Source organism: Condylura cristata, unplaced genomic scaffold (assembly GCF_000260355.1).
Source record: "Condylura cristata isolate star-nosed mole 26May11 unplaced genomic scaffold, ConCri1.0 scaffold00023, whole genome shotgun sequence".
In the NCBI taxonomy this organism is placed as follows: Eukaryota; Metazoa; Chordata; class Mammalia; order Eulipotyphla; family Talpidae; genus Condylura; species Condylura cristata.
Window position 1 is genome coordinate 7,429,691 of NW_004567124.1, and position 20,439 is coordinate 7,450,129.

At 38.2% G+C, this 20,439-nt stretch overlaps 1 protein-coding gene and 1 pseudogene across 3 annotated transcripts in view; one reads left to right on the plus strand and one right to left on the minus strand.

Moving 5' to 3' along the window:
• The window catches only part of ZNF609 (zinc finger protein 609), a 167,968-nt gene that overhangs the window by 62,083 nt on the left and 85,446 nt on the right, over positions 1-20,439 (minus strand). The gene's annotated exons all lie outside the window — the stretch shown is intronic.
• Positions 17,716-19,804, plus strand: LOC105853974 (annotated as a pseudogene).

The window sequence follows — 20,439 nt, forward strand, 5'->3', positions numbered from 1 at the left end:
ATCTGCCTGTTCTGCTCCCCACTCTGTCTCTGGTGAAGCCTCTCACCGCCCCTGAGCCTCTGACCTGTATCCCAGTTCTGTATGCACAAATAAATATTTAAAAAAAAAAACCAACTTAATTTGTTTTCTTTAAGAATCTTTTTCTGGATTCTTCACTCAAACATTAAATATTTACTATCCTAAGCCTAATGTGGTCATCAAACATGATCATCATCTAATATGATCCTTGTTCCTAAGCCTAGTGGAGAGCAAATATTAATTAGTAATTAAAACAATGTCATAATGGGTGCAAAAGATTAAGTACAAAAGGGGCAAAATCACTTGAGTCTACTTGGAAGAAGTAGGTGCCATTTCACCTAAGTCTTAAGGAGTAAGTTCAAAAGAAAGATAAGGAAAATTAGGTTATTATAGTCAGATGCATCTGACTAAGATGAGAGGGAGCCTTAATAATCTGACATGGAGGTGTTGGAGCAGGTAATGGGATATTAGATGTCAGAGGAAAGAAAGTAAATGGAGTTCTAAGCAGGAAATACTATCCAATATACTTTAAAATTTTTTTACTTTGACTTTGAGGGAAATTAATAAGATGGCAAGGATACCAGTTAGAAACCTACTTAAAGAGTCTAAGCTCAGATGATGAATCAAGGCAGCAGTAGTTATAATGGAAAGAAAAGTATGAGTTGGCTAGAAGTGAGACTAACAGGTACAGCTGGCTTACTCATTATCAAGGAGGTAATAATTTGGGCAGATTTTGAAGTTTCTGGCACCATTACCTCAGACGAGAAATATATGCAAATAAGAGCAACAAAACAACTGTTAGTAGGACAGAATTAAAAAAAATAAGCTCAAACTTTGGAGTTTTAATTAAGCAGCTGGATATATACTGGAACTCAGGTGAAAGGTCAAGGCAGTAATTAATATAAGTCATGAGCTTGCTTGGATGGGATAGTGCAAGGGCAAAGGATAGAAAGAGGAAAAAAGTAAGCTGGGGAGAGCAATCTGGGAATATCAATATTTAAAGAATTAACTCCAGGAAGAAAAGACCACAAAAGAGCTGAAATCAATAAAAATCATGATGACAAAAGTAAACTTTTATTGTTTATGAGCCAAACACTTTTCAAAGCATTTTAGATGTAGTTCTAAAAGCTCTGTTAAATAATGTCTTTATAAAAAAAAAGATTTATTTATACATACAGAACTGGGGTACAGGCCAGAGGTACAGGGGCAGTGAGAGAATTATTCACCAGAGACAGAGTGGGGAGCAGAAACAGGTCGACTGAGAAAGTACACTGCTGAGGGGAGCACTGGGCGCGTCAGGAGAGGTCTGCTGTGCCAGGTAGATCACCTCCGGGGTTGGGCTGGAACTCATGCTGAAGTGGTTTTAGCTTCTTAGTGCTGTGCTTTATTCTGCTGTGCCACCAGGGAGGGCCCTGATATTTTAAATGATGAATATATTAAATAAGTTGGTAACGTGACCAAACAGTTACTAAGTGATGAACAGGGACTCAAACTCAGGCTATTTTAGCTTCACAACCCAAGAGTAATAGAAGACAACCAAAACTTAATGGTATCAAGAGAAGTCAAGGGAAAATGTAGTTTCAAGAACAAAACAGGCTGTTGTTAAATAACCCTAGCAACAGGAAAGGTAAGGCAAAAAGTTAAACTGCAAGAGGTAAAGGAAAATATTAAGAATCAAAGGCTGATAACTAAGATTTAGCTTGTGTCTACTGTGTGCCAGGAGTACTCAATATATTATATCAGTAAGTGTCATAACACTCGTATAAAGTTGATGATAGCTTTGGTTGACAGAAAAGAAATAGATCCCCAGAAAGATCAACTGATTTGTGTATAATTATTCAGTTATTATTATTATTGTGTATCATTATCCAGGATAAGGGCTTGAACCAATGTATGTCTAACTCTTAAGTTTATGCTATTTTCAATTATAGACAGGTAGTCCAGGAAAGCTTAGATATAACCAGGAAGGAATACAATTAGCAGACAAATTGTTTAACATTTTGTTCCAGGAGTTTGTTGAAGATCAATGTTAACTTTAAACTTAACCTGAAAAAATCTGGATATGTGCCTGTCTGTACACCCTATATTTAATAGGCTTCTCTAGACAACAGAATCTGGGACTACATGTGCCAATGCTTTCAATTATTTCCAAAATGATTAATTTGGACTAGGACACTTGAATTCTGTGAAAACTTGAGGTGCTTTGTTAAACAGGAAAGACGGTACTTGCTATTTAGTAGTCTTCTGGTAAAGCAAACTTACTTTTGCAAAAAACGTCCACGAAGAATTTTAAATCTATTTTTAGATCTGGATTTGCACACTAGTTTTGATAAATGCTTTGTTTCACATACTGACTTTCACTTAAAATTGCTTCATAATAGCACGCTGATTTTTCTGTTCAGATATTCTCTTAAGTAGAACAGAAAAAGCACCTGTCATCATGCAGTCAAACCTTGCTAAGCTATATTTTTCTTTTCTTTTTTAAAGAAAAGATTTATTTATTTGTTTGCTTGTTTGTTTAAAGATTCATTTATTTGTGCATACAGAACTGGGGTACAGGCCAGAGGTTCAGGGGCGGCGAGAGGCTTCACCAGAGACAGAATGGGGAGCAGAACAGGCAGATCGACAAAGTACACTGCTGAGGGGTGCAGTGGGCGGGTCAGGAGAGGTCTGCCACACCATGTGGTCACCTCCAGGGCAGGCGGGAATCGAACTAATGGAGAAATGGCTTTAGCTTCTCAGTGCTGTGCTTTAACCCGCTGCACCACCAGGGAGGGCCAAGATTTATTTATTTATGCATGTAAGAACTGGAGTACAGGCCAGAGATTAGGGGAGAGGTGAGAGGATTCACCAGAGACAGAATGGAGAGCAAAATAGGCAGATAGAATAAAATACAATGCTGAGAGGAGCAACAGGTGGTTCAGGAGAGGTCTAACACACCATGTTGGTCACCTCCTTGGCTGGGGATTGAATTTATGGTACAGTGGCTGAGGACAACTTCATAGTGCTGTGCTTTAACCCACTGCACCACCAGGGAAGGCCCGCTATATTTTACTTTTCAACAACTACTCTCTAGCTCAGCGCTTCTAAAACAGACCAACAAAAGTAAGAATACCAAATATCTATGAAACTTAGAATTTTGAAGAACCTACCTAACATACAGCATTCATAAAATCCTACAGAAATTCAAAGAGGTAGGAGACAGAAAGTTTCCCAAATACCCTAACTTACATATCAAAGAATTACAATATTGGAAAGAACTCTATCTTTAAAACTTTTTAACCAAGGTAGAGTATTAAGCAAACTCAACAATGTAAGACTCATTATATTCTTCTTAACAAATTTTTATTGCCTCCACTACTAAACACAGTCCTTGGTCTAATACTCACAAATTAATTTAACAATAAAATGGAGAATTATACAACTTTATAGGCTTAGAAGATACCCTTTTTTTTACATATTTATATCCTCATTTTAGATTAGGAGATAGTCATAAGCAAATAACTATAACTGAGATGAACAAAGGGCTGCAAGTGCCCTGCCTTAGGAGTGACTGTCAGAGGGAATAAAAAAAGACCTCACACAGGAATATACCTAAACCATGAGTAGGTGTTAAATAAGAACAAAAATATGTATTCCAAGAAGGAACAGACTGCTCAAAGGTGCATAGGCAAGAACAAAAACAACATATTCAAGGAACAAATATCAAGTTGTTTGGTTTGGTTGGAGTAAACAATACAGGGAGAATATAATTTGGGCTTACCTTTGCAAGTATTGAGAAATCACTGAGGTATGAAAACAAAAGCGTGATGCTATCACATTTATATATTTCAAGGTAAAATTAATGAATAGACAAGAGTAGACTAAAAGAGACTGAAAAGGAAGGCTCCTGGCTAGATACTTGCTGCAATAAGCCCACTGAGACAGAAGTAGGAAGATTATAGGGAGGATTTTTAAGAGACATTCAGGATGAAGAAGCAGTTAAGACATAATGAGTTATCAGACATGTAGGTAATCAATAAAGGAGTCAGGTGTGATAAAAATTTCTGATTTTGATGGTGGGGAGATGACTTATTTCATGAATATCTGAGGACCCAGTTCATGCCAGTACCTATTCTAGGTACTGAAGATATACTATGACAAAAGAAATCAAAATTCCTTTTTCTAGAGCTTAAATTCAAGTGGGTGGCATTTCATTACTGAAAGAAAATGGAAGGATAGTTTTTATTTTCAATTTGGAGAGAGAATGAAGATTAGGTGTTTTTTGTTTTAGTTTAATTGCCAGTAATCTAGGAAACTGGTAGTTTATCAGGAGTAGGTAGTATGTTAGGAAAAGAGGAGGTAGGTCTTCTGAGCATGATCTGAAGGGATCTTGGAGAATCCCCCCCCCTTTTTTTTAATTTTATAATAGCTTATTTTTACATATTTTTGTGCATTTTCCCATCTCAGTTGCAAGCCCCTTGGGTTTCCCATCACCAAATCACCCATGTGCCATCACCATTTGTCCAGTGCATTTCCCTCCCCCCTCCCCACTGTTTTTGATCCCATTCCCCACTCCACTCCCACAAAATGTTTCTGGTATGTAGTTCATCATTATAATTATTTTCTCGCCTGTTCTGTTATATTCCTGCTATGAGAGAAACCATCTGATATTTTTCCTTTTCTTTCTGGCTTATTTCACTAAGCATGGTATTTTCCATCTCCATCCATGTTGCTGCAAAAGACATGTGTTTCTTTTTTTTTGGTTGCTGAGTAATATTCCATTGTGTATATGTACACATCTTTTTAATCCAGTCATCCATTTTTGGGTATTTGGGCTGTTTCCATGTCTTTCCAATTGTGAATAGAGCAGCAATAAACATGGGGTTGCAGGTGTCTTTTTGAATCAGTGTTTTTGTGTCTTTTGGGTAGATACCCAGGAGTGGGACTGCTGGGTCGTAGGGAAGTTCCATGATTAGCAGTTTGATGAAACTCCAAACAGTTTTCCATAGTGGTTGCATTCTCACCAGCAATGCAGGAAGAGTTCCTTTTTGAATCTTGGAGAATTTTTAAGGACTTCAGAACAACATACAAATACAAAGATGGAAAAAAAAAAAAAAGCAAATACAAAGATGAGTCAGAAGATCTGGATGTGGGCCCTCCCTAGTCGGCAACAGGTTAGGATGCAGCAATGCAAGCTAGCCTCAGCCGCTTCAGTGTGAGTTCAATCCCTGTCTGGGAGGTGATCCACATGGCATGACAGAACTCTCCTGGCCTATCTGCTGCTCCCCTCAGCAATGTACTTCACAGATCTGCCTGTTCTGCTCCCTACTCTGACTCTGGTGGATTCTCTCATCACTCCTGTACCTCTGGTCTGTACCCCAGTTCTGTATGCATAAATAAATAAATCTTTTTTAAAAAAGGAGATCTGGATATGGCAATTTGACGTATGCATCAAAACATGAAATGCACATGGTCTCCTGTACCCAAATGCTATTTCTAGAATTTATAGCAAGATAACAACATAAGTATATGTTATAAAGTACAGTTTTGTCAATGTTGTTTTTAATAGTCAAACAAAATAAACCCAGAAGCTCCATGTCCATCACAGCACAGATTTATATCTACCATTTGGGAAAGAGATCTACAGCTTATTTTGGAATTAGGGGTAGGTGCAAGGTTACAAAAGAACATATACTAGATCTGCAAATTAATGTTAAATTGCACTCTATATAAGAGTATATATAATCTGATTTTTAAAAAAGATTTATTTTTATTTATTTATGCATACAAGCACTGGGGTATAGGCCAAAGGTAGAGGGGGTAAGAGGATTCAGGAGAGACAGAGCAGGGGATAGAATAGGCAGAGTGACTGAAATAGTATGCTGAGGGCAGCAGCAGGTAAGACAGGAGAGGTCTGCTGTACCATGTGGGTTAGCTCCCTGGCCAGGAGAGTGATAGATAGCTTGATACTGTTGAGACCTTTACCCCTGTGCCACCAGGGAGGCCCAGTACTTTGATTTTTATACAATATGCACATTAAAAGTTAGAAGTTGTACTCTGGAAGAATGCTGCTACTGTCATCTAGATAGTGAGATCCTGGAAGATTTTTATTTTCTTTTCTATTTTTTCAGTATTTGATTTTCACTATAATGAAAATGTTTCATTATTATCAAAAATTTGTTACAACTTTCAAATTTTATTAAAAGATTCTTAGTGATTTTATTTTAAGGAGAAAATGAGAGATATTTGTATATATAAAGGTTTAGTGTAAGTAAAAAGTGGAGACAGAAGGATAAATAATTAAGTCAGTACATCCAATGCACTGGGCAACAAACTGTAGGGTGTTTCGTAAGAGCTAGGGATAGGAATAATACTAAATAAAAGATCTTTATGACTTCATAAGGCAGCTAATCAAAACCAGGAAACTATATTCATTTGATAAGAGCTGTTAAGAATCTGATGGCATCCTCCAATCAAGCAAAAATATGCAAAATCTGTGTGGAGAAATAAACAATCCCAAATCCTGCTCAGTGGCAACCAGAATCCTACCTGGAACAGGGCCAGAAAAAAAACATGTCTCCAAACACTTCTGAGAAAACTGGGGCTGTGGCTTATCAAATTAAAATGCAAAGCAGCTAACTCCAGTGTCACCAGCAACTGTCAGAAAAGGATTGTGGTTCCCACCCCTAGGATGGAGGTCAGCTAAACAATACCTATCTTATTGTGCAGAAAAGGAGGGAGAAGGAGGAGAAAGATTAGGCCTGTTTCCAAATAGCAGTCCTGCCTGCTTGTTACCGTGGTAACCTCCCTTCCCAGAGCAGCTCTCATTTGTCTCTCTCTGCCTGACCTTCATGTTGCTCTGACAGTAACTGAGGAGGAAAAGGTGTCTGCCTGCCAGCTAAGCACTCGAGTTGAGGGCACTGAGCAAGAAAAAGAGGCACTCCAAGTCCCTCTTATTCTAGATTCTAAATGATGACCTTGAGCCATTAGAGACTTGAAAGAGATTTCTGGTGCCTCTTGTCATTCCATCTTTCCTCCCCTGCTCTCAAGGCCACCTCACTTCTTTGATATACCCTTTCAATGTGAGGAATCTGAGTCAGAGTCAAGTGGGTAGGTGAGAAGTCATAGAGAAGAGAAAAAACAAGACATGACAAGTTGAAGAATAGAGGTAATAAATATTAACTCAAAAATGCCTGAGACAATTTTAAGTGTAGTGGTAAAGTATAGTTTTAAATTTCCTTTCTTTTTAGGATTTGTGCCATATGTTCATTCAGTAGAGGTATGAAGGCAACTAAGGTTCTTGGGACATGATTGGGAGAAGGGTCCAAACAATGCCTTTATTTTTATTTTTTGTTTTTCTTCAAGCCCTGGATGTATTAACTTCAATCATTTGACAAATAAATATTGAGGACCCCCCTATGTATAGGCCCTGTGGTAGATACTGAGTATGGAGTAGTTAGTAAAACAGTGGTAACTAAATATCTACTGGAGCCTTTTAAGGAAAAAGCATAGCAAATAAAAGAACAAAGAGAGCTACCTAGGGTAGTCAGGGAAGGTATCTCTGTAGAAGCTGAATTTAACCTGAAAGAGAAAAAGACAGGGAGAGTATAGGGATAATCAATGCAGGCAGAGTACAACACGTGCAAAACCTTGGTAGGCTTGGCATACATGAGGTTTACATTTCACTTCATAATATTAGGCACACCCACAGGAAAGTATTTTAAGCCTGCTAATTCTATAAGTTTTGGGAGCCCATGAAATAGGCAACATTAAACAGTCAAATATTACCCACTAAGTTCAAAGATGACTGAGTTATGGTTTTTACACAGAACTCTTATACAATGGTTTGGAAAAACAAGAGCACTATACTGGGGACAGTTTCCTGTCAATAGCAGTTATTGTCATTCCACAAAAGCCAAAGAAGGCTAATTCCTAATTAGTTTATGCCTACATGGCATCCTCAAACTCATTAGAGATTTTACCCTAAACCTAGTTAAAATGATTTATGTAGAAGTAATGAGCATATACAGGAGGTAGCAGGGCCAAGTTTTAGTTACAGTTTTCCACCAATTAACTGTATAATATTAGGTAAGTCACTTCACTTCTCCAAACTTCAAGCTTATGAATTGAAGTAGATGGACTTTATGATCTCTAAGGAGATTAAGAGTTTCTTCAGTTACAAGTAATAGAAAACCATATTCAAAATGGCCTAAACAAAAAGGGAACTTTCTGGCTCTTGTATAACTAAAAACGTCCAAATTGGACGTGACCTGATATAGAGGCTAAAATGTTGTGATGGGATCTAGTTTCTCCCTCTCAGTACTATTTTCTCTGCTTTAGCTTCATTTTCAGATAGGCTCTCCTCCTGGGTAACTGGAGCAGTTCAAGCTTCACAAGCTCTATGTCTAATGGGCAGATGGGTTCTTCTAATCAGGCTAATACAAATCCTGAAATTCTTTCTGATTGGGTCAGTTTATGGAGTTTAAAAATTTATATCCCTTAAAATTATATTTTGTAAATGTAATTCCAAATCCTCCCCTTTCAAGGTTTAATTTTAAAATTATAGTATACATGTAGTTTCTGTCTGCCCACCACCCCTTCTTTCCTACAGGAAAGCCATTCTTCCCTTAGTCCTCCTATTACTGATGAGACTGGTAATCATAGTACTTCTCTATCTGGCTGGTTTTAGGAGAGGGTTCGGTATCAATCTATTCCTTTATTTCTTCTAAAATAAGCTGATGGAATACTTATTTCATTTTTTTAGAAGATGGAACCACAATTCATCCTTAAGATGCCTGTTCTTAATAATTAAAAAAAAGAAAACCTTTTGAATCCCTCCTGTTCTTAAAAGTATTACATTTTCGCATCTTCCTCAAATAAAATATTTGAGTGATTGAATGACAGTCAAAGAGCTCCACACAAAAGTATCAGTATGACCAGAGAGTAAATATCAATCCCTCTTATCCATTCAATTCTATTGCAAGAATGAGTTAAGGCTGGCTCATCACAACATTCTGAATTATTCTTGAGAATGAGAACTTTCTGAAGACCAACTGGAATTTTCAGATTGCAAGCTATCAAAATATCACTGTATCCAGAAGACTTTTATGTCAGTTATCTATTAACTTAAAACATAAAATGTTTGAATAGAAGTCTTTTGAACAAATAAACTATAATTTATCTAGCCAATTCAACAGGTAGATTTATATGCAGCTGCCTCAATTGTATAAACAGGCTGAGAGGACGAGCTTAACAGCTAAGTCTCTTGCACCTGTTTGACTATTTTCAAAGGCTAAAGTCCTACTTCTTCAAACAGAAGTAAAGGATGACGATAAGTAGGAATGGGTAATGATTAAGAATAAATGGACTTTGAAGATGGGTAGCTTGAGTTGAAACCGATCCTCCCCTACTGGCTGTGCAACATTAGGCAAGTCATTTAACTTAACTTTAAGTCAGTTTTCCCATTAATAAAATCAAAGTTATACTAGTACTATCTCATAGAACTGCTGTGAGAACTAAGTGAAATACCACATAAAAAGCATTTAGCATGTTGCCCAGCACAGTCTGATAAATGCTGCTGCTGCTGTAGTTCTGTTATTATTAAAAATGCTCTGAAGATCCTCCAAAGGAGTTTCATCCACTGATCCTTATCTCAGAATACAGATGAGAAAGTTCACAAGCCAGTTATCAATAGCTCTTTAGCATGAGGGCAGTTCAGGAGTTGGCTACTAAATCGTCAGTTACAAAAAATTCAAATGAGTTTTCTTTCTTTTTAACATTTCAAATCTATTCCTATTTCATGTTGGAATATGTACACGAGGTGATGACACCTTTTATAATTCTTGTACAACTCTACACTCAGCTCCATCAGAAAAGATAAAATGAAATGTGCTTGAGTTCATGTAAGCAAACCAGAGTAAATCCAGCAAAGTCCCAAAATGACATTCTGATATGTAGTGTTTTAAAACAACATCCCTTTGTGGCAGCTGAAACAGTGTCCTATAGTACTATTAAGACAGAAAAAGAAGTTGCAATATATCTCCTGTAGTCTGTACAATCTCTCCCTTCTTGTAGAATAAACTGTATATAATCCATCAGCACACAGTCTCCTCAAGCAGATAAACTTGGTCAGCAGCTGACAAACTGGTAGTAATCCCATAATTCTCTAAGGCATTAGAGAGAAAGCACTTAATTTCCACTTCTGAGTCATTTGACTAATCACTAACCTGAAAAGGGACCCTTAGAAAACCAAGTGGGGACCCTCCCTGGTGGCACAATGGTTGAAGCACAGCACTATGACCATTATGAAACTAGCTGCAGCCACTTCAGCACAAGTTCAACCCCTGCCCCGGAGGTGACCCACATGGTGCAGTAGACCTTTTCTGACCGCTCGCTGCTCCCCTCAGCAGTGTACTTTTTGTTCTGCCTGCTCTGCTTCCCATTCTGTCTCTGGTGAATCCTTTCACTGCCCCTGTGCTGCTGGCGTGTATCCCAGTTCTGTATGCATAAATAAATAAATCTTTTTTTTAAATGGGTCACAAATACTTTAGCTATTTTAAAAATTATTAGGTACATTTCCCTCAGCTTGCCCTCAATTCTTCAAGGAAAATTTTCCTGGCTACTACTCCATTTTCTAGCACCATCAAAATTTCTACACGGTAGCTATGATCACTTAAGCTCTCTTAGTCTCAGTTTCCCTCTGAGATGAATCAAATGCTAGGATTTTAGTCTTTTAAATTCTAATCTTGCCTAAATTTACACTGGTTTGCCAATCAGGGAGCAGTACTGCTATAAACTTGCAGTTTAGAGGATTTGCTCAGTGAAATATCATTGGATGATATCATTTGTAGGAGGATATAGGGAAATTGAACATAGGGTAAGAAAAAAAAGACAAAATTTGTAGGCAACTATAAATCTGAAGCTTAAAGTAGGGGGTTGGGGAAAAAAGGATGAAAATGGGGGCAGGGCAGATCACATAGGACCATGGTGATGGTTTTCAGGTGATGTGATGGTGGGGTATTTTTTGAGACTACATCTGAGGAGAGAAATACTGTACAAAAGTGAACAACAATGTAAGAAAATTTAAAAGTTAATAAAAATATATAAATAAATGAACTGGCACTATAGGGCAAGGGTATATCCACCAAATGAGAACCTCTACATTCATACAAACATTTTCAGAACTAAAATGAAACACTGCCAACCAGGAACTTCTTCAAACTGGTATGAATGAGATAAAGGCAGCACCAGAGCACAGTTGCTTTGGTCAGATATCACGTTAGAGTCTAAGCAAGAGTGGTGATAGAAGAATCATACTATGTGAGTCCCACAGAGATGTGTATTTCATATATAATAAATGATGAAATAGCTCAGATACACTCATTCCTCAGGTAGTGAAGTATCTTCTGTCAATCTATGAAATATTTAAATGGTCAATTTTGGTATGATTTTCATGTCTCCAGTGTTCCAGAGCCTATTTCTAAAGACTTTTTTCCTCCACAGGTTTTGTTCAGGTTGCTAGAAGAGATCCTATGGATTTCTAGCTCCAAAGCTAGATTGATCCAACTGAGTAAAAGATTAGAGAACAGGTACATACATGCAGGAACTAGCAAGAAGTCATACCTGTCTGAAGGGAGAAACAGAAGAGAAATACTACTTTTGTATTTTTAACAAGTATATGTGGCATGTGTGTATATGTGTATTTTTCAACTTCACTGATGAACATTCAATTAATTCCACAAGTCCAAAGAGGAACACTTAATAAAATTTTGCTGTGTACACCATTCTGTGCCATATTTTAACACCAACAGTTCTGTTCTCCCTTCAAGAAAGATTTTGTTCAGAGGAAAAAATGTATTTTCTAATCCACTACAAAAAGAAGAAAAATACTAACGGCACACTGTGATCATGGATTAGAACAATTAACATCAAAACAGCCAATTTATATTTTATTCAAATCAAAATTCCAAAGGCATTCTCCTAAGAAACAGAACATGAAAAATTCATATAGAACCACAAAGACTCTGAAGAGCCAAAGCAATTCTGAAATAAAAGAATGGAGGTTATCATGCTTCCTGACTTCAAATAATAACACAAATAATAATACCATACAAAACTGTATGGTATTGGAATAAAAATAAATCAACAGTTAGAACTGAGACCCCAGAAATAAACACATACATATATGGACTTAATTTACGGTAAAGGAGCTAAGAGCCTAGAATGAGAATGGTGGTCAGAAAATCACAAAATACTGAAACTTGGCCACTATTTCACACCATCCACAAACATTAATATAAGATGGATTAAAGATTTGGATGTATGATCTGAAGCCAGAAACCACACAGAAGAAAATACAATCAGTACACTCCACAATGTTGGTCTTAGAGATGTTCTTGGGGACCCAACTCTAGGAGCAAGGGAAACAAAAGTAAAAATAAACAAATGTGACATCAAACTAAAAAAATTCTGCAAAGAGAAAGGCACTTCATTAAAATGAAAAGACATGCTACTGAATGGGAGAAAATATTTGCACATCAACATCTGAAAAAGGATTAGTTTTTAAGGTATACAGAATTCATATAATTCAACACAAAACATTCAATCCAAGAAATGGGCAGAACATCTGAAGAGACTTCTCCAAAGATGTACAGAAAGCCAACAGGGAAAACCATCAGGAGAAATCCCCTCACACCTGTAAGAATGGTCTGTATCACCAATACCAGGAACAAGTGTTGGTGAGGGTATGGAAATAAACTGTTTCGGGGAACGTAAATTAGTTAATGTCTCTAAGTGAAAACAGTACAGAAATTTGAAATAGATCTATTATCTAATCTAGCAACTACATTTCTAGATGCCTATCTAGAGAATTTAAAAATACTGATCTGAAAATATATATATTCACTGTAGCACTCTTTACCACAGGCAAGATAAGGAAATGATCTAAGTGCCCACAGATAGATGCTTGAATAAAGATGATGTGGTATATATACACTATGGAATACTACTTAGCCATTAAAAACAAAGGTAAAATATTGCCAATTGTGATTAAAAAAAAAAAAAAAAAAGGGCCCTCCCTGGTGGCACAGCGGGTTAAAGCACTGCACTGAGAAGCTAAAGCCACTTCCGCATGAGTTCGATCCCCGCCTGCCCCGGAGGAGACCACATGGCGTGGCAGACCTCTCCTGACCCGCCCGCTGCTCCCCTCAGCAGTGTACTTCGTCGATCTGCCTGTTCTGCTCCCCACTCTGTCTCTGGTGAATCCTCTCACCCTCCGCATCTCTGGCCTGTACCCCAGTTCTATATGGATAAATAAATAAATATTTAAAAAAAAAAAAGGAACTTGAGGGGGGAAAAAGGCAAGCAACATAAGTCCAGAAGGAGAAAGTCAAATACCATGTGATCTTATTTACATATGGAAAACAAAGAAACAAACAAAGGCCAAACAAATCTTGGGGTTTGGACTGCAAAACTGAGACTACCAGAAAGAAGGAGTAGGAAAAGGGTAGAGGAAGTCCAATGGACTATGGTGGAGAACTGCTGATATTCTGGTGGTGGTGGTCATGGTGTGTCAACATACAGTTGAAGAGGTGTACTCCTAAAACATATTACTGTTGCTTCTTGGGGGAAAAAAATAGATAAATTGTACCTTCAAGGTGTAAGTCTCCTTTGTAGCAATTATCTTATGCAAAATTACAGCTTTTATAATGTTTTCCTTCCACAATAATCTAGAAGTTCAATGGAGGATATTCCTTCCTTTAACACTCTATGGGGGGAGGGGGGACCTATCACACGGTCTGAACACCGAAAACGCTCAACAAGTATTTTCTGAATGAATGAGTAATAACTTTGAAAATCTAAGTTGGGTAACTTATGAGTCTTTCCACAAAGGCAGGAAAATATACACCATAACTTTCCAGAAACTTGATATTAACAGGCTCTCTAAATCACTGTCTCAGAACCTAATAGTTATTTCAGCATATGATATGACAAAGTTTTTAAGGCCTATTACAAGTAGGCACTGTGCTAGGTGCTAAATAAATGGCACTGACAGGATTGATAATGTCATTTATCTACATAATAGAAACTCCATATATGGAAAAGTAGTATTCCCTCCCCTCCTACTACTTGACATCTTAGGACACTGAAATGCATGCAATGACAAGGCTGAGATTTCAACAACTGGTGGGTGGCAAGATTTACTTTGGAGAACAATGGGCTGCTATTTCTTCAGCTGTTGTAAACGATGAACTAATTCGTAGTCTTTGCCATCTTTAAGAGTTAAATTATATCATTCTTTGTTCTCCAGAGTCGCTACTCCTTAAATACTGAATAAACAACAAAGTACTGTCCTGCTGGAACCTCATCTAGGAAACAACAGGCAGAGATAACCACTCATAGAAAGAAAAGTCATAAAAGAATGAACTTATCTTGAAGGCAATCATCTATCTCTATTCAGGACACAAAAAAGAACGATAGGCTTCCACATGGTAACTGTTTGCCTATAAATTATTGGAAATAAATAATGAAAAAGCATTAAATGGTAGTCCTAATAAACTTGAGAGCTATTTCATTTTACTGAAGACTTTTGCTGCCTTTCGTTCTGTTTCAATATATTCTATCCAGCATTCTTTTAAAGGTCACAGTAGAAAATGCTGCTGACACCTATTATCAGCTCAAGTTATTCCTGACTTCCATATCGGTCCTCCCTCCCTGTTATTATGTAACCTAAAAGTTAAGAAATCAAAGATGGTGAGTAATAGTATAATTAGCTGGAATATGATGGGACAGTCAGCACTTCTCAAAAGGAACTTTGCTTCTGGTCTTAGAGAATTTTAACTTCTCCCTGAAAATTCAACAAGGTTTTCAGTAATTGGACTTCACAAGGCATATTTCCTTTTGATCTTTATCTCAAAAATAAGCATTCTCCTTCTCTGTGAGTCACTGTTTACTGGACAAGAATTTAGCATTCAGAATATTGAGCTAATTCAGTAATGCCTGAATCTCCCAAGTATATTTGGCACAGGGATCAATGACGCCAAAAGCAAATGGGCATAAACTACGAAAACTGAGCATCCAACTAGGCACCAGTCAACTACACCTGGAAACTAGACAAAATTTTAAAGCAAAATGCATTACTATATTCAAAGGGAGTATATTGGGGTATGTCAAGCAACTGGTGTAAACAAGACAGTAAAATGCATTCATAATTTGCTACAGAATTAAAAACAATAAAGCAGAACTATACAGCAGATTTTAGTATTTTAAGGAAACTGCAACAAATATATACCTATGGTTATCACCAGCATAAGGTCTTTGTGAGTTAGAGACAAGCTACCTCCTTCTGGGCTAGCCAGGTTCAAGTCAATCTTTCATTTAACTCTACTCAGGAGGATATACTACAGAGGGGCACATGATATACAGCTGACTATCTATACCTACATATATACCAAAATCTCATTAAAATGAAATCAAGTAAACAGAAATTTAAGAATAAAATCTTGAGGACAAAGAGTGAAATAGAAACTAGTGAACATGCAATGTCGAAAATAATTTGGAAACTAGAAACTGTTAGACCAGAGATAGTTGATACTTATCTCTACAAGAGATAATAGAAGTAGAGGTGAAGAAAATGTGCTAGTAAGTATTTAAAATCCAAGAAAAGTTTAGGGGTATTCTTCTGAAAAGAGAAAATTGATCAAAACAGGAATATGGGCACAAAGTCTTGAAAAAATACAACTAGACCTCTACAGATCTTTCTACCACCCAGTGCAACCTCACCACATCCATACTCCCTATTCTTCACTATTCCAGCATAACCCTAAAGGTTTACTTTCTGGACATGTTGAGCACACAGGCTCTATATTCATCCATGCCAAGCAAAACTGAAAACAGGAAAGTAAAATGAGAGAAAAAGCAATACATAAAATCCTTTTCCCTCCACTAGGCTCTGAGCAAGCAGGCAAAAGACTGGTTGATTCCTCAGAGGAGAAATGACTTGCCTACAAAAGACAAAAGATCTACAGATGCAGGCAGTTGGAGGATCCCCCCCCATCTAAATGGTCAGTCACCCCTACAGTAAAGCTCAACAACTGAGAGAGCACCACCAATGAAAACAGAGCTTCTAAAAAAAAAAAAAAAAAAAGACTATAATGTCTCACTTTCAAATTCACGTAAATAATCAAGAACGACAAGACATTTGATAAAAGTGCTCTAATATGATTCTCAGCTAAACAATGAATGAACTCATAAAAAACAAAGACAATGCAAGGAGCAGAAAAAAAATAAAACAAACACAATTATGATACCATACATAATATACTGCATCCATAAACAAGAACAAGAGACTGTGAAAAATAACTCAGTCTAAAGAGACTTCAGAAATAAAAATACACGAATAAAAGTTAAAATAAAAATAAACTATCATTCTACACACACGCATATAAAAGAAGCTGGAGGATGAAAGTGAAGAAATCTAGGAAAAAACCCCAAAAAGATAAAAACGGGGAAAGAAAAAAGAAGCTGAGAGGGTAATATAGAAGGGCTACACTGCATGTAAGAGAGCTGTAAAAAGAAGAAACTTCATTTTAAAAGAGAAAGGAAGGAGTCTGGAAAAACAGTGGCAAAGTAAACACACCAAACTCTCCTCCACAACAACTAAGTCAACAACCCCTGAGAAATAAATGGATGATCACAGCATTTCTCAGGAGTAATGGTATGGCAAAAGGGGGTAAGAAAAACTGTAACTGAACTGCATTTTGAGTGATACTGGGGCTGCACAGGAATGCCAGGGCAGCATAACCCAGGAGAGCAAGAGAGGCAGCTTCCGGATAGAGACCCTCTATCAGTCAGGGACCTTAGAAACCCGGCTCTGTACTAGAGAAGGGAATGAGTGTACAGAGGATGCACCCTGGAGAAATAGTGTATTAAGGCTGCAGAATGACGATTACTGACTTGAAACTACAGCTTCTAAACTACAACAGTTGGAGTTCAAACTAGTGAAGAGAGCCAGATCAGATCACCTGCCTCTCTTCATAGAAAAGGTTATTATTTGCAACCTGAAGCTATGCTATGCCAAACACCTGCCTTACCCTCATCCAGGGCCAAAATCAAGACACTGAAAGCTCTCACTAACTGAGCCTAAGCATCTGGACCTTATTAACAGGAACAAGTGCACTAGGATTATGCGCCATACATGAAAAGTAAGGAGAACAATTGCTGGATTATGTCCCTGTCTCAAAGTTTTTACCCTGCACTACATCTGTTGCTCAACCACAGCCTAAACACTGAGGTTGGCATAAGGTTGTACCAAACATTTTGGTCAAGGGGTTCACCAGGGAAGGGGATAATGGTGGCCTCAATCCAGGGGCCTGTAGCACTGTAGAAAACGTGAACCACTGATGTTCATGAAGTGGCCTTTCAGGCTTTATTGTTCCAGTTCCTTCTTACCTATGACCTGCACTGGCACCAGTGCCCCAGTCATCTGAATAGGTGCAAAGGCACTGATCTGTGAAATAATAGACACCTAAAGATTCTGGATTAAAACACTAGGATTATAACAAGCTCCTTTAGAAGGAGTATAAAGTGTATTTATTAAAATAAGGAAATTCAATTACAACTCATAAAATCTAAAAATGAAGAAATAGAAGAATATATCACAAATGTAGTGGGGGGGGGGGAAGCCCTGAAAGAAGTGTCAGCGTAGAACTGTGCAAGATGCCTGAGGCGGAGTTTCAGGTAACCATTGTAATCATGCTTACCAAATTAAGAAAAACAATGGATGATATAAAATAGGAAAACAATAAACACAGAAACATGAGACTTATTTAACTAATAGATATAAAAAGCAATGTAACTGGATTAAAAAAATAAATACAAGATGACCTCAACAGTAGATACAAAAGTAATGTAGAAATATAAGGAAAATTAGTGAACTTGGAGTAAAAGTGGTGGAACTGTAGCCAGGGACTGAATGAAGCCAAGGACTATTGCTGGTGGTGGCCCTAGAGGGCTTCCTTGGAGAGGAAATACAAATGACTGCAGGACAGGAGAGAGAGGTAGGTTATTGTTTGTTCAGGTCTTCAGGATTCAAGGCTAGAGTTCCTTCAGCATTTTGGGGCCAGTGGATTTCAGCCCCAAACCACGCTTGGAGAAGACTGTTGCAGACTTCTGAAGGTGGAGGCCTTCAGCAGCCAATTTTGAAAAGGAAGAACTCTGCAAGTAGCCAAGTGACTAAAGGCTTCCTGGTTTTGCTGTAATTACAGACTGGCATAGGTACATGAGTGAGGCCATTTGTCAGGTCATTTGGTCACTGTGGCTGCTCATTTGATGCTGGACTCGAGTGTTGCTCATTTGATACTGGGCTGGAGCTTCCTGCAGCTCTGGAAGCGACTCCTGCTGTGTCTTCTGTTGTCTTTACAAGTTGGAACCTGACCTGGAGTCTGGCTGCCATGCATGTGCCCTAGGTCAACAGAGGCAAGAAGATGCCATCTCATGTGGCCTATTGTTTGGGAGAGGCGCTAAAACATGCTCAGTGGCAGAAAGATGCCATCACAACAGTCTTTGTGCAGGACAGTACTGGATATGACTCTGGGTAAACTTAAACAGCCATTATTGGCCTCAGTAACTCTTGTTTTTCCTGTTTGTTAAATAAATCCCTTTGTTGTTATTTCCTAAGCCTGGGCAGCCTCGTGTGGGTGAAGAACCCAGACAGTATTCGGTAAAGTATGTGGGCAGCGGGGCCTTGGCCAGTTTAGGGACTTTCCATTATCAGAAACACAAAAATAGGAACAAAAGAAATAAAAGCATTAAAAAATGAAAACAGGCCCTCCCTCGTGGCGCAGCGGGTTAAAGCGCAGCACTAAGAAGCTTAAGTCGATTCTGCATGAGTTCGATCCCCGCCTGCCCAGGAGGAGATCCATGGCAGACCTCTCCTGACCCACCCGCTGCTCCCCTCAGCAGTGTATTTATATTTCATTGATCTGCCTGTTCTGCTCCCCACTCTGTCTCTGGTGAATCCTCTCACCCTCCGTATCTCTGACCTTTACCCCAGTTCTGTATGCATGAATAAATAAATCTTAAAAAAAAAAAAAAAAATGAAGGGGCCCTCCCTGCTGGCGCAGTGGGTTAAAGCACAGCACTAAGAAGCTAAATCCACTTTAGCATGAGTTCAATCCCCGCCTGCCCTGGAGGTGACCACATGGCGCGGTAGACCTCTGCTGACCCGGAAGACCTCTGCTGACCCGCCAGACCTCTGCTGACCAGCCCGCTGCTCCTCTCAGCAGTGTACTTCCTCAGTTGGCCTGTTTTGTCCCTGCTCTGTCTCTGGTGAATCCTCTCACCACTCCTACACCTCTGGCCTGTACCCCAGTTCTGTAGGCATAAATAAATCAATCTTAAAAAAAAATAAAAAATGAAAACACACTGCCATCTTGGAGCCTGTGTAGGTCTGCTGAGAACAGGTCTTCGAAGATGTGTCTGGAAGGGTATTAGTCCAAAGTCATTTTTGCTGGCTATAAGTAGGGTCTCCAGAATCAGAGGGAGCATATAGCACTTCTTAAAATTAAAGGTGTTAGTATTTCAGATGAAATGGAATCCTCTCTGGGCAAGAGATGTGCTTAAGTATACACAGCAACAACAACATAGTGATTACTGGTGGCAAACCAAATAAAACTAGAGTAATCTAGAGAAAGGTTACTTGTGTTCACAGAATAGTTGTGCCAAGTTCCTAAGCAATCTTCTTGCTAAGGCCATAGGACATAGAATCCATACGATGCTGCAGCCCTCAAGGATTTATACTTATTGAAAGCCAATAAATTAAAGTGAATTTGTCCTCTTTTGTTTAAAAAAAAAAAAAAGAAAACAGTAACAGCTCTTCAAGATAACCTAAACAGAAATAACCTAAGTGCCATGGGGTTCTTAGAAAGAAGAGAATGGCATAAAAAATTCCTCTAAAGAAATATTGCTAAGAACCATCTGAATCTGGGAAATGAATCAGATGTCCTGATTCAAGGGGCCCAAAGAGTTCCAAACAAAATAATGCCAGACTGACACACTCCAAGACACATTATAATCTGTTCAAAGTCAGCAACAAGGACAGAATTTAAAAGCACTGAGAGAAGGAAGTGTACCTTTAAGGGAACACATATTAGACTGTCAGTAGAATCTTCCGTGGAATCTTCCGTGGAAATCTTTTAAGCAAAAAGGGAATGTAAGAAAGTATTTAAAATACCCAAGAGGAGAGGTGGAGGGGAAAATTCCCAGCCAATACTTTACTGGGAAAAATTAGCATACAAGACAGAAGAAAGGATAAGGACTTCAATAAAAAGCAAAACTTAAAAGAATATATCAATAAAAAACTGGATATGCGGCCCTCCCTGGTGGCGCAGCGGGTTAAAGCACAGCACTGAGAATCTAAAACCGCTTCCGCATGAGTTCGAT